General features: G+C 36.7%; 1 protein-coding gene across 5 annotated transcripts in view; it reads right to left on the bottom strand.

Annotated features, from left to right (window-relative positions):
* Tfap-2 (transcription factor AP-2) overlaps positions 1 to 10,987 on the bottom strand; it is a 208,170-nt gene extending 197,183 nt beyond the window's left edge. For 3 of the 5 annotated variants that reach the window (XM_072887845.1, XM_072887846.1, XM_072887851.1), the window contains exon 1: positions 10,458 to 10,987. The gene's annotated coding sequence lies outside the window, so the exon portion shown is untranslated. Of the gene's footprint in view, positions 1 to 4,068; positions 4,588 to 4,661; positions 4,965 to 10,457 lie in introns of those variants that run through there. The other 2 variants (XM_072887849.1, XM_072887848.1) reach the window with 2 other exon arrangements.
* Between the last annotated feature and the right edge of the window lie 1,208 nt (positions 10,988 to 12,195).

Here is a 12,195-nt window from a genome sequence, read left to right as displayed (position 1 = left end):
TTGAGAGATTTATCTTTAATATATCAGATACTAGATAATAGGATATATCGGCGATCAATTCTACGCTTATATAATAACATTAAATATTGATTATTTCCAATAAATAGCGGTATGTCACAAATTCATTTCCATGTAATTCTCTTCAGTCGAGAGTACGAATGTCATGGCAGTTAACGGTCCTCAATACAGTGCCCTTGGGCGCCATGTCGCTCGCCGATACATTTATGTGTACCCGCGACTGACCACCCAATCGATTCAATGCAAAAAAATTTAAATTAACTGTTATTATTTATAAATTAACTGTTTTCTCTACGGTTCAATATCCAAGTACAAATGATCATTAAAAATAAAACCATCAGTATCCGTCAAACTTTGTAAAGATTTCAAATACTTAGCAATAAACAGATAAATGCTTATTTTACTATTATTATATTGGAATCAATTCTATAAATCGTGTATATACATTATTACGTACAAGTGATTATAGCGATAGTTTATTAACTTGTCTGCGCATTAATTTTAAATCTTTAGCTATATCCAGTTACACACCGCGCGAGAGTTACTAATACATTAAAGAGACCGTAGTCAAACATTAAACTCTGACGACGCAAGGAACGATTTCACGGACGGATGACGGTGAATCGCCATTCTCGATCGTGGTGTCCGGCCACAGATCGAACTCTACGTTAAGTTACGGGAGAGGTCAAGCCGTCCGTCTTCTTGTTGGAAAGCGCCGCGCACCACGCCTATGTTGGATCGTGACTCGATCGAGAAGGAGGAAGAAGAAGAGTGCCGGTGTTATATTAGCGCCCGGGAACAACCTGATGCCGATCTCCGTCGGTATTCATCGACGGCGGTTCGTGAATCGCCCGTGGAGCGAAAGGAGCGAGAGAAGCGAGTAAAAGATCGACAAACAACGAGGGCCGGCGTTGCACAATTAACGAGTCTCCGCCGATTCGACTGCAAGTCGAGTACAATCGAGTGTGAGGTCGAGTAAGGTCAAATCGAGAGTGTGGAGTCGCGTGGTACGAGTCGTCACTCGTGCCGACAACATTCCGATGTCCCGACCGCAATTCGCGTAGGTATACAGATGGAAATAACCAAATGGATTACCACCTTCACCTACCCCATGGTAAGAAGAGAGGAGGTGGAGGTCTCTCGTTATTTTTCGTCCATCGTATGACGACCGCTCACGATTTGGTCTCTTTGTTTAATAAAAGAAAAAAATGAAAGTTACTTCTCACTTTTACCGTTAAAAAAATTAGAAAATACGCGGTAAATACTGAACTGCTGCATGAATAGCGAATATATGATAGAATTGCACTTTTTCAGAATAAAGCATAAAGATATTTTAAAAACTTTAATATTGAAAAATTGATTTATTTAGATATTAATGAGTTTGATATAAACGCGCAAAAGAGAAATAAAAGTACTCGACATTAAAATTTCAAGGTTTTTTCTTTTTTAAATTTTTCTTATTTTCTTCAGCATAAATAATTTAAAATAAAAATCAAAATGCCAATAGATAATACCTATAGTATGCTTATAAGTATTTATTTTCCCTATTATTTAATAATCCTGTCTTTACATATTTAATGTTTTTTAATTATTCCACCGATACAGAACATACAAATAGCCTCTTAATAACATAAAATATTCTTGACACAATTATGTTGACAAAACAATACTCCTGACAATTTATACGATATTGATATACAATATTCTAAAATTTTTTAACAATTTATTCTTTATTATTCTTAAAAGGAAAAAAGCATTTTCTATAAAAGAATATTTAACCTTTTTGCCTGTAGAAGATATTCTCCAAGAAATCCACTATAATCCACTTTGTTTTAGAGGACGTGACGTTATAACGCCGTAAGTCGTTCGTGTGATGCAATTTAACTACTACATCATTACTCCCGAAGTTAAGCTGCTGTAAGTTCGAAATTACTAGTTAAATTGCATATATCTATGGGAGAGCCGAGAGCACCGTGTAATCTGCCCATGTGTTTATCCATCGGTAGGTAGTCGTGCATATATATACCGTATCTCTCCATCATCGGGATGGTCACCAGAACCATCTTAGTCTAATTACCTAATAATTCGAGGCGATGGCCTAACTTCGACTACGCCTAAGTGGTTTGCGCCCATCGCGAGAAGACCGATATATCTATAACTGCTAAAGTGCGATTGACGCGTATCCCCTTGTATATATTACACATCCAAACTCGATAATAACAAATTTTATCACTCGCGACAGAAAGAAATATATAAATTTATGGTTAAAAATTTTCGTATTGGAAAACGTAAATTTCTAGAATTTACTAGTATAAAATGCATACGATATTTCACGACTGTACATATGATGATAAAAATAGTGAAGTATTATAATATCTTCAAACAATTTTGTTACAAACATATAGATTTTTTTGATATTAATATTTCGTACATTAGTATAAAATACTACGTATATATTGGTAATAAATAAAAAAATAATTTCTTAAGCCTCAGGATTTATATTATCTTAGTAGACCAAAATAATGCTTTGATCGAAAGAATGTTTTCAATCGCTCAGCTCGATAGCAAATCCTTGCATACGTCAGTAAAAAGAACGAACAATCAATAGAACGTCGGATCAATAAATGCCCGGTGATCCACAAATTTCCCACTGTAAAAAAGGATACTACCACAAATCGATCCCCTATTGATTGCGAGGACCGCAAACGAAGCGCGTCCCCCGAGTATCCTTTCACGTACCGAACGCTCCGGGCTGTCAGGTGCCAGGATTCCATTCTTGTTCCGAAAACGTGAAGATCGCGAGCTGATTTTTCTATAAACACGTCCGCACAAACTCTAGAGATCACGTTGTATACCCTCCGCCCCCAATCTTAAAGCGCGACGTTAAAGCTTGTTGACTCAAGCGCGTGGCAAATTCGATATCCTTTCAAACGCTCTTCTCTCTCGATACGCATCGATGGGATTACACCTACGTAAAACGTATCGCGGTTTCGTCATATTGTTACGTCAATCTACTCGTCTCTATCATCCTTGGAATAAACCCCTGTAAAGAGAGCGAGCCAAATTGTCAGACGACGCGACGCGACGCGACGAAACGAGACGAGACGAGACGAGACGAGACGAACGAATCAACGACGGAATCGCGTCCCGCGTTTGCTTGAGAATTTTTTTTATTCCACAGCGCGACGAGAATAAATATTTACCGCTTCTCCGAGAGAAATGTGCGTAATCGGTATTTATTCAAACGTCCATTTTCCGGCGTACTACTCTGTGACTCCTCTTTCTTATTCTTTCGAAACTTCGTTTCGCAGAGGCTGCGTAGGCGCAGATAAAGAGACGCAATAAAGGAGCGAGCTTGAGAAAGAGGGAGAAAGAGAGAGAATCCAAACTTTCGTAATTACAATAAACAAGTCCCGGTTGCCGCGCGCGGCAAAACGCGCCCCATCGTCGCCCAAGAGTACAAACGCCTCGCGGTAATAGCATGCAAATTGCCGGCTTACCTGACGTCTGGACTTTGCGAGAGTTCTTTTTAAAATGTGATTTCTTGTGCTACTTTGAATCCGAACGGCGCGCGCGATGCCCTTTGAAGTTCCCGGTGTACTTTTATATAAGAGGACCGTTAGATCTCCGCCAGCGCGAAATATCGATGGCGGGTTTTTTTTTTTTTTTTTCTTTTTTCCCCCCCCCCCCCCGTAGATTTATTTCACGGTGCGGTGGTTTTGAGAAGCGCATTTACACATAAGCGACATTAATCGTCACTTGTTGCAACAAGTTGCATGATATAACTATTTTTACATACGTAATGTAATTGTGTATAGCAAGGTTAATTCTATCAAACGTATATAATCGACCGCAAAATAAAATGCTCACGTAAATATGCAAATAAAGAGATAGAAAAACACACACACAATCAAATCAAATAATGCTACATCTTTCCGAGAAAGAGAGGTTAGAATCGATTATAGAATAATAATCAAGAGCGAATATCAATTAGACGAGATTCTCGGTATAAGTGTACATAATAATGCAAGGATAATAAATGCAACTCACCTCAAACGATAATTTGATTCTATTCTCCGCAACACACAATTCTGACAGCGACGTCGCGATACCGAATCTGACGTACGTTCGAATTAGCCCGCGTATCCCGCGAAGTGGAACGTGGAAACGACCAGGCAAACTGCCTGCCCTCCGAGGCGCACATAGCGATCCTAATAACAGTACGTCGTACCTTTCGCGCACCAGCGTGTATATACGTATATACATACGACATCGCGCGGCCCGTAGGGTACACCTCACGTCTCTCCCCACGTCGTAAAATAGCGACTCTCGTCGTCGCCGGGGGCGCCAGTTACGCGGCGTGATCCGGTAGCGTTCCGGAAAAAATTCCCGGCAAGGGGGAGGGAGGGCGCGCGAATAGCGACCGACACTTTGCGCGCACGGCAAGACTATCGTCGCGACCGTACTTCCTCCCCACATCCTCCATATTCCACCCTCCCCCTCGTCCTATATATACATATATATATATATATATATATATATATATGCTTCGTTACTGATAATCATACTAATAATCGCGTGTCAATTCCCCGACAATTTCGATTGCATCGTATCGTGGGCGAGGAAAGAGGAGCGTGATATACCTGCCTCGCCGATATATCGCCCGTGGCCAAGAGAGTCCGTGTAGCGTGATCAAGTAGCGTTTGAAAAGTCAGCACGCGTGTCATGCCGGTGCGCGAATTCCACATACACACACACACACACACACACACACATACGTCGTCCGAATGATCGCGTCGGCTAAACCGGCGATACAAAGGGGACGGAGAGGGAAAACCGCGTCTCTCGTGCACTCGTCCATCACTTAATTCGGCACTTAATTCGCGACAAAATACTAGCGTGTCGTCCGTTACCGAGGGACTCAGTCCCAATTCCCGTCCATCCACTGCGTGAACGTACTGCCAACTGTCCCCGCGATACGGAATTTGGAACGGCCGGAATGAGAACTAGTCTAAATGTTGCGCGCGTTATCAATTATATTTTGAATTTGCCGCACGATCGGCGGACAACTTATCTTTAATACGACACATGTTTGCACTCTTAAATGAGAGTGTATCCTTTTATTTTCATGTTTCAATAGAAGATTTGTCAATTTATACAAGGTGTACAGCTTCCACTGCTGAAACTAATCAGCTGTCTTTTTTAAATGCATATAGGGAGCAAGAAAAGTAAAATATCTTCTAACAGAGGATGTGGCAGTTTTATGTATTAAAGACGGTCGGAGATATTTTTATCACTTGATAAACGTTTATAAAAATGCCAAAATAACAATCTTAATGATGTATATTTAAAGTGCGCACTATCAAAATTGAAAAAAGAAATCAAGTCTCTTGGAAATTATAAAAACTTTACGTAACATTTCTTTACAGATGTCATTTACTGTTTTTCTTACAGCTCTGATCAATTCTTTTATTGTTTTGAACTGTTCGAAAATATAACACTATAATTATCGATATTTCATATCTTTTATAAACGTTTATTAAACGAAAATATTTCGATTGTTTTTATTTTATATATGTATAAATAAAATTACATTAAGAGATATTTCTATACAGATATTTACACCTATATACAAGTATTCTGTATTCAAAGATATTTTATTTTTTCTCCTTATGTGCATTTAAAAATGATAGCTGATTCAACATTTTTCCATGAAACACCCTACATAAAAAGAACCACACATTTTTTTATCACGTTGATTTGATATCATTTCAGAATATTGCGATTTATATTAGTTACGATAATCAAACTGTCTATCAAAACTCGATATTCAAAATAATTATATATTGTTGAGAAACAAAATTTTTATATATATTTTTCAATTACATTATGCGTTTTACAATCTATTTATCCGTTAAATTAGAAATAACATTTTCTCTTGTTCTAATTTTCTACTGCGGATATCTCTTTGTTCCAGTAACATTTTACGACATAAACTTGGACCAATGGGCAAATTGGGCTATTGCAAATAGCAAACACACCGTAGGGCTCCTTTGGTCATCGGTTTAACGATGCATTCTACATTGCCAGGAGAGTACTCTCATAAACAATACGATACAATGCGTTTTGTTGCATCATGATTTTCTCGATTACACAATATAATTTACTTCATTATCCAGTAAAATATTAGCAGGGTAATATCTATATCTTTCATCGTTTTCCGTTTTTAAAATTGCAATAAGTAAATAACAAATATGCTAATATATTTTTAGATGTACAAAATTTTAAGAATTTTTAATATATTTTTAGATAACGAGTATCTTTAAATAAATTTCAATTATGTCAAATCAATTTTAACTTTTTTGTGATTTAAATCACATTTGTAAAAAATATCGAATAGTTAATAGAAATATATTTAAATTATAATTAAGCGACACATTTTATATATACATATACTTCTATATTTAGGCATATATGTATATATATATATATATATATATATATATATATACACGTAAAATATATATGTATACATATAAAACGTTGTCTAATTACAACTTACATTTTCATTAACTATTCTATATTTTTTTTTATAAATGTGATTTAAATCAAAAATTTCAAGACTGATTTGACATGATTTTTTATTTGGAGATATATATGTAAATCTTGAAGAAACAAAGAATAAAAATTTGCAAAACTTCTCTTGTACGGTTTAAAAACATTATATCTTGGTATACAATTCTCCTTTACGTTATCATTGTTTTGAGAGAGAAGTATAGTGACTTGCGATCGGATTCTTATAAAGGGTTAAATTCGCTCCGGCCACGAAACACCGGCGATGCCCCTGAAGAAGGAGTAAAGGCCCCCTTCTCGTAGCGGTCGACGGAAACGATTCGGGCGTTAGTATGGAACGAACGAGCAAGAGACTTTATCATCGCGGTCGCTCGTCTCTCTCATTAGTTGGCTGGCACGCCGCCCCCGGGGCCGGACTGTGCGTGAGTTTAATCTGTGCGGGCCGCAGGCGCGTGTGCGTGAACACTCTACTTCTCTCTTTCTCTCTCTTCTGCTCAACCCCGTTTCGTATCTACGTACCTACATGTGCGCGTGTGTGCGTGTGCGTGCGCGAGATGCAGCGTGGGCGGCGCGCACACGCTACGGCATTCCGATGCGGGGTATGCGGGACGCGAAAAGCGGCACGAAACCCGCGTAATATGGGAATGTGAGGCGGTTCGATTTTAAGTGGAGAGAACAAATATCCCTCCTTATACATGCGCGCCGGCTAGACCTCAATTATCAAAGAATCCCGCGGTGGCGGAGGTGAAACGCCGACGGGAGATACCAGCGGGGGCGGATAAATTCGAGACTAAAATCGCGCGCAATCGACAAACCATGTATCGATGCTCACCTATACGTCGAGTTTTCTCGCAGAAAGGGAACCATAATTTGAATAATTATATGAGTCTCTTAATGTATGAATGTTTAAGAAGTTAAGAATAATTTTATGTATAGATAATTTACTTGCCAATTTATCTTGCATCTACATTGTAATTTCTGTTAAATTATTTAATTTTTGCTTAAATTCAGAGTCAGTTTATGCAAAAAGCATGTTATGGTGTCACAGGTAACATTATTTTTTCCAAATAAAATTCATATCGCCACACTAACAATAGCGTGCGCTTTAACAATTAACATTATCAATATTTATTTTATTATCATTATTATTATTTAACAATTATTATTATTAACATTATATATAAAATGTAGTTGTTGAAAATTTTTTCTACACTCATAAAAAAATATTATTACCGTCACTATTGATATGAATTATCAGTATCATTTTATTTTCATTAATCAAGTATTTATACATACATTATGTATATAATACATTCGGAAAAGCAAAATTTCTCATCAACGTTTAAAATAGGAAAATTAGCGTTTTCTTTAAAAATTTCTAACTTTGTGTACGAATAAGTAGATACCTGCCATCATTATACCATCGAATACGCCAGTTTCTCACTCGAGCGTTCTCGCGTGACTTTTGTTAAGGGCCTTGATAGCGCGCTAGAGAACGGCATTCTATCCGCACGCGAACGACGCACGCGTATTTCTTATTACGCGACTATGGTACGTGAAGAGGAGTCCCCCGGTATTTATGGCGATTTACAGGATCGCGCGGTCGCAGAATCGATCGATCGGCATTCGTGTGTGTCACGGGAGCAACCCTATAGTGGCGCGTCGAGCAATTCTCGTTCTTCAAACAACGCCAATATGTTGGTTCGTGGGTCACTGCCTTGGCATGAAACTCGTACACACAAGATAGGGAGGCAGTAGGGAGAGAAATGGGATGGCAACGGAGGAAGGGAGGAAAACGAAGCGAGACGAGGTGTGCGGAAGGGTGCTCTCCGTTTGCGAGGTATAGGGTGAAATTCAGCGCTGAATGTAAGGGACCCTCCCGAGAGCTTGGCCTAAGGCGGGGTTTACAGCCCTCCTTGTGAATCTGGCCGTGTGCGCATACATTTTCAAAACTCACTTCGATCCATCAGGTTGGAAGGGACCGCATTGTGAGAGACAACTCTCTTATTCTCCAGCCGGGTTTTGCATTGCCGGCTGGTAAAAGCGACTCTGAGAAACGGGACGTAAACCAGCTCGACCTTCTTAGGGAGTCGCTCTGTTCACGCCCTTGAAGAGGAACGTCCCATTTTCTACCCCCTTCTTTTAGCTCTTGGAAACCGACGATATCATTGACGAAGCGATTAACGTTTAGTACAATTTTTGCTTGGTGACTGAGAAATTCTTACATGCAAGTTATATCAGATGTCATCGATATTTTGCACGTTTGCAGGATTTTCATGCTTGCCGTGTGTATAGATTAACAATAAGTAAAATACATCATACGTTTTACAATTTTTTGTGAATGATTTAGTGCTATATTATGATCTCGTTAAAGATGCATTTTTTTAAACTGAGCTCAAATCAAACTTAAATCATATAGAAAATGTTTAAATATATTTTTTTGATATTTATAAATGTATATATTATGATATTTATTTAAAATAATCGTTGTATTGTCAACAAAATACTTTAAATACGGTCGAATACAAACGATTCGGTGAATTCTTTCAAAAATAACTTGGTTTTCTAATAACAAATTTAAACCAATACATATATGTATATACATATTTTATCAAAATCATAATATTGCACAAAAACATGTATGAAAAATTACAAATAATATTTATCCATTACATAATTATCGAATTAATAATTTTAGAACCGTGTTATTTCAAAATGTATACGCTGTTTTATTTTAGTGGATAAATTCTTGCATAATTTTCACGCGCTTTTTGCTTACTCTTTCAACATATCTCGGAACGCTTGTAAACGCTTGTAAAGAAAAGAAAAACGCAAAGAAAAAAAAATCAAAACGAATTCCCTTCCATATCACGGGCGTTGAAATTTTACGACGAAGAATTCAATCCGCGCGATCGTCCTCGTCTACTTGTGTGCGTGAGTGAACGCAGTATGAAACGCGCGGGCGCGTCCTCCAGAAATCTGTTTATCGGATCCCTGGTACTCTCGACGTGACGTCCCCGCGTACGATCCGCAAAAATACGGACCGAAGAGAGAGTTACGAGGGGGATATCGAGCTCACCCACCACGCGATCGTGCGCGTGCACGTGTTCGTGTACGTGTACGTGTACGCACCAGGCACCACGATATTCCTGCGCTGCAATCCCTGTCCCCTATCCTTCCGTCCCTTCGCCGTCAAAACGATCTTTTTCTCCCTGAAACCCGCGCCCGATTCTGCTCTCTTCCTACCCGAAAAACGATTCCGACACGCATATGCCTGTACCTTCGGCAATCACGCATTTACGCAAAATACATATACATATAGAGCGATTCATGAGGAATGCACACATCATTTTAATATTCTCTTCTATTACTTAAATTTCTGTGATCGATTAATTTCATCTAAATGCACAGCTGATTTTAGACAATTATGTACTATAAAATTAATTTTTTTTACACGTGAAATTAAAAGTAAAGGAAATAATGGAATAATATACATAAATATTACAGAAGGTCTTCAAATCAAATTATAATTGGAGGCTATAAAGTCAGAGCTATAACTGATTTCAGAAAGTAATTATTATTTCACACGATTAAATTTTTTATTTGTTCATTAAGCAGATATATATAATGAAATAAATTACATAATCTCCAACACAATCTACATTTAAAGTTGTAAGTATTTATAAAATACATATAAGAAATATATAAAAATATTGCATATAAATATTATTATAAATATTGTAAGTATTTTTAAAAAATCTTGAATATTTTAGATGCATTATTGTTGCACAATGAATCACTATACCGCGGAGATAAACGCGTAAACAATTTCACAAAAATAATAAATAATAAATTAAATAACTTACTCTCTTATGACTGCTCGCCGGGTCTGACATCTTTCCGGGTCTCCTCCTTCTCCTCTCTTCTTTATCCTTGCTGCCTTTTCACGATATTCACTCGCGAAAACACGTTAATTATCGCACTTTCGATGTTAATCGTACGTGGCTTTATTCAATTCTTTTTGTGATGAAAAAATAACTCTATAATCTGCTCGGTATTCAAAAGTCTCGTCAATCAAAATTCACTAGACATTCGCTGTAGTAATGTTAACAAAGAGTGTATAATTTACGCGCAGATTGTAACGTAAGTGAATAAATATATATATATATATATATATGTATATGTTAAAAGGTTAAAACCAATGATAGGTATCTGTAAAATACAATACTCGAAAACATGTCTTTTTACCACTTAATTTCTACGTGATTATTTTATAAAATGTAATATAATAGAGATATAATATGTATAACATGTATGTAATACGATATAATATAATATAATATTGTATAACATTGACAACTGGAGCGACTCGTGCCACGACTTGCTCTCTCGAGTCTCGCTGTGCGAATGATAACGAGACGGTCGGAACGTAAACAATATATGTCCTTGCTCTATACGTCGCAAAATCTCCTTTGTCATCACTTTATGAGAGAAGTAGGAGAAGGTACCAGACATTATTTACGCTCGTCTTGTTATCATTCACACGGTGAGTCAAAACGAGCAAAGTCGTGACACGAGCCGCACCACTTGTATACGTTATACATATTATATCTCTGTCATATTATATCTGCGATTTAATTAATTAAAATAGAAATCGAAACGATAGTAAATTGAAATTATAAATTATTGTTCCAATATTTAAAATAACAATTATATTATTTCTTTAATATTTAGATTTTTGTCGCGTATTGAATATTTCATGGTCGATCCGAAAAACAATCATTTTTTACGATTATTACAATTAACGATAATAATTTGTAAGCATGTTAACGCAAAGCCTATTTTATCTTGTTAATTTGTAGAATCGAATGATTAAATAATTATACCGAATTTCAAGAAACGCGCACGCACAAAATATTCTATATTGTATAACACCTTTACTTATAATATTAATAAAATTAAATAAAATAGTATGTTAAATATTTTCCAGTGTGGCAATGAAATAAATTATATTCAAGTTTTTGCGTATCTGTATAGCGCGTTGTTGACTCTTGGTAACTTTGTTGTCATTCGCGCAGTAAGACTCGAGCGGGTAGGTTACAACACAAGTTGCTCCGTCGTCATATCATTCCGTCCGACAAATATTAGCTAATTGATTTTGTTTTCAGACGGTATATTGAATCTAGCTAGTCCTCAAGTCAATTAGAATTGCATAGTATTGTGCGATATTAAAATAAAGTTGCCGATATTATTTTTCGATCATTGACAAAATATCCCGAGTATAGAATGATGTAACAATGTATTTAGTTAGTAAATCATACTTAATCTATTTTAATGTTTGTAGTAAAAATTCAGTATTTTTATTAGTATTATCTCGTAACCATGGACCAAACTTGTTAAAACATATTTTACATAAGTTATTTTATGGAAATCTATCACGCGAGTAATTAACGAAGCAACAAAATATTATCGGATATTGCATTTGAATATTTATCTTTAATATGCGAATTTAACATATATGTATTCACTTACATGATAATAACTAGTATACTATTTGTTATGATGAATTGAATTGTTATAACGATTAGATGCAATGGCGCGTAT

The sequence above is a fragment of the Anoplolepis gracilipes genome, chromosome 3, assembly GCF_047496725.1.
Source record: "Anoplolepis gracilipes chromosome 3, ASM4749672v1, whole genome shotgun sequence".
NCBI lineage: Eukaryota > Metazoa > Arthropoda > Insecta > Hymenoptera > Formicidae > Anoplolepis > Anoplolepis gracilipes.
The sequence above is the reverse complement of the archived record's forward strand: the minus strand, read 5'-3'. Positions and strand labels throughout refer to the sequence as shown.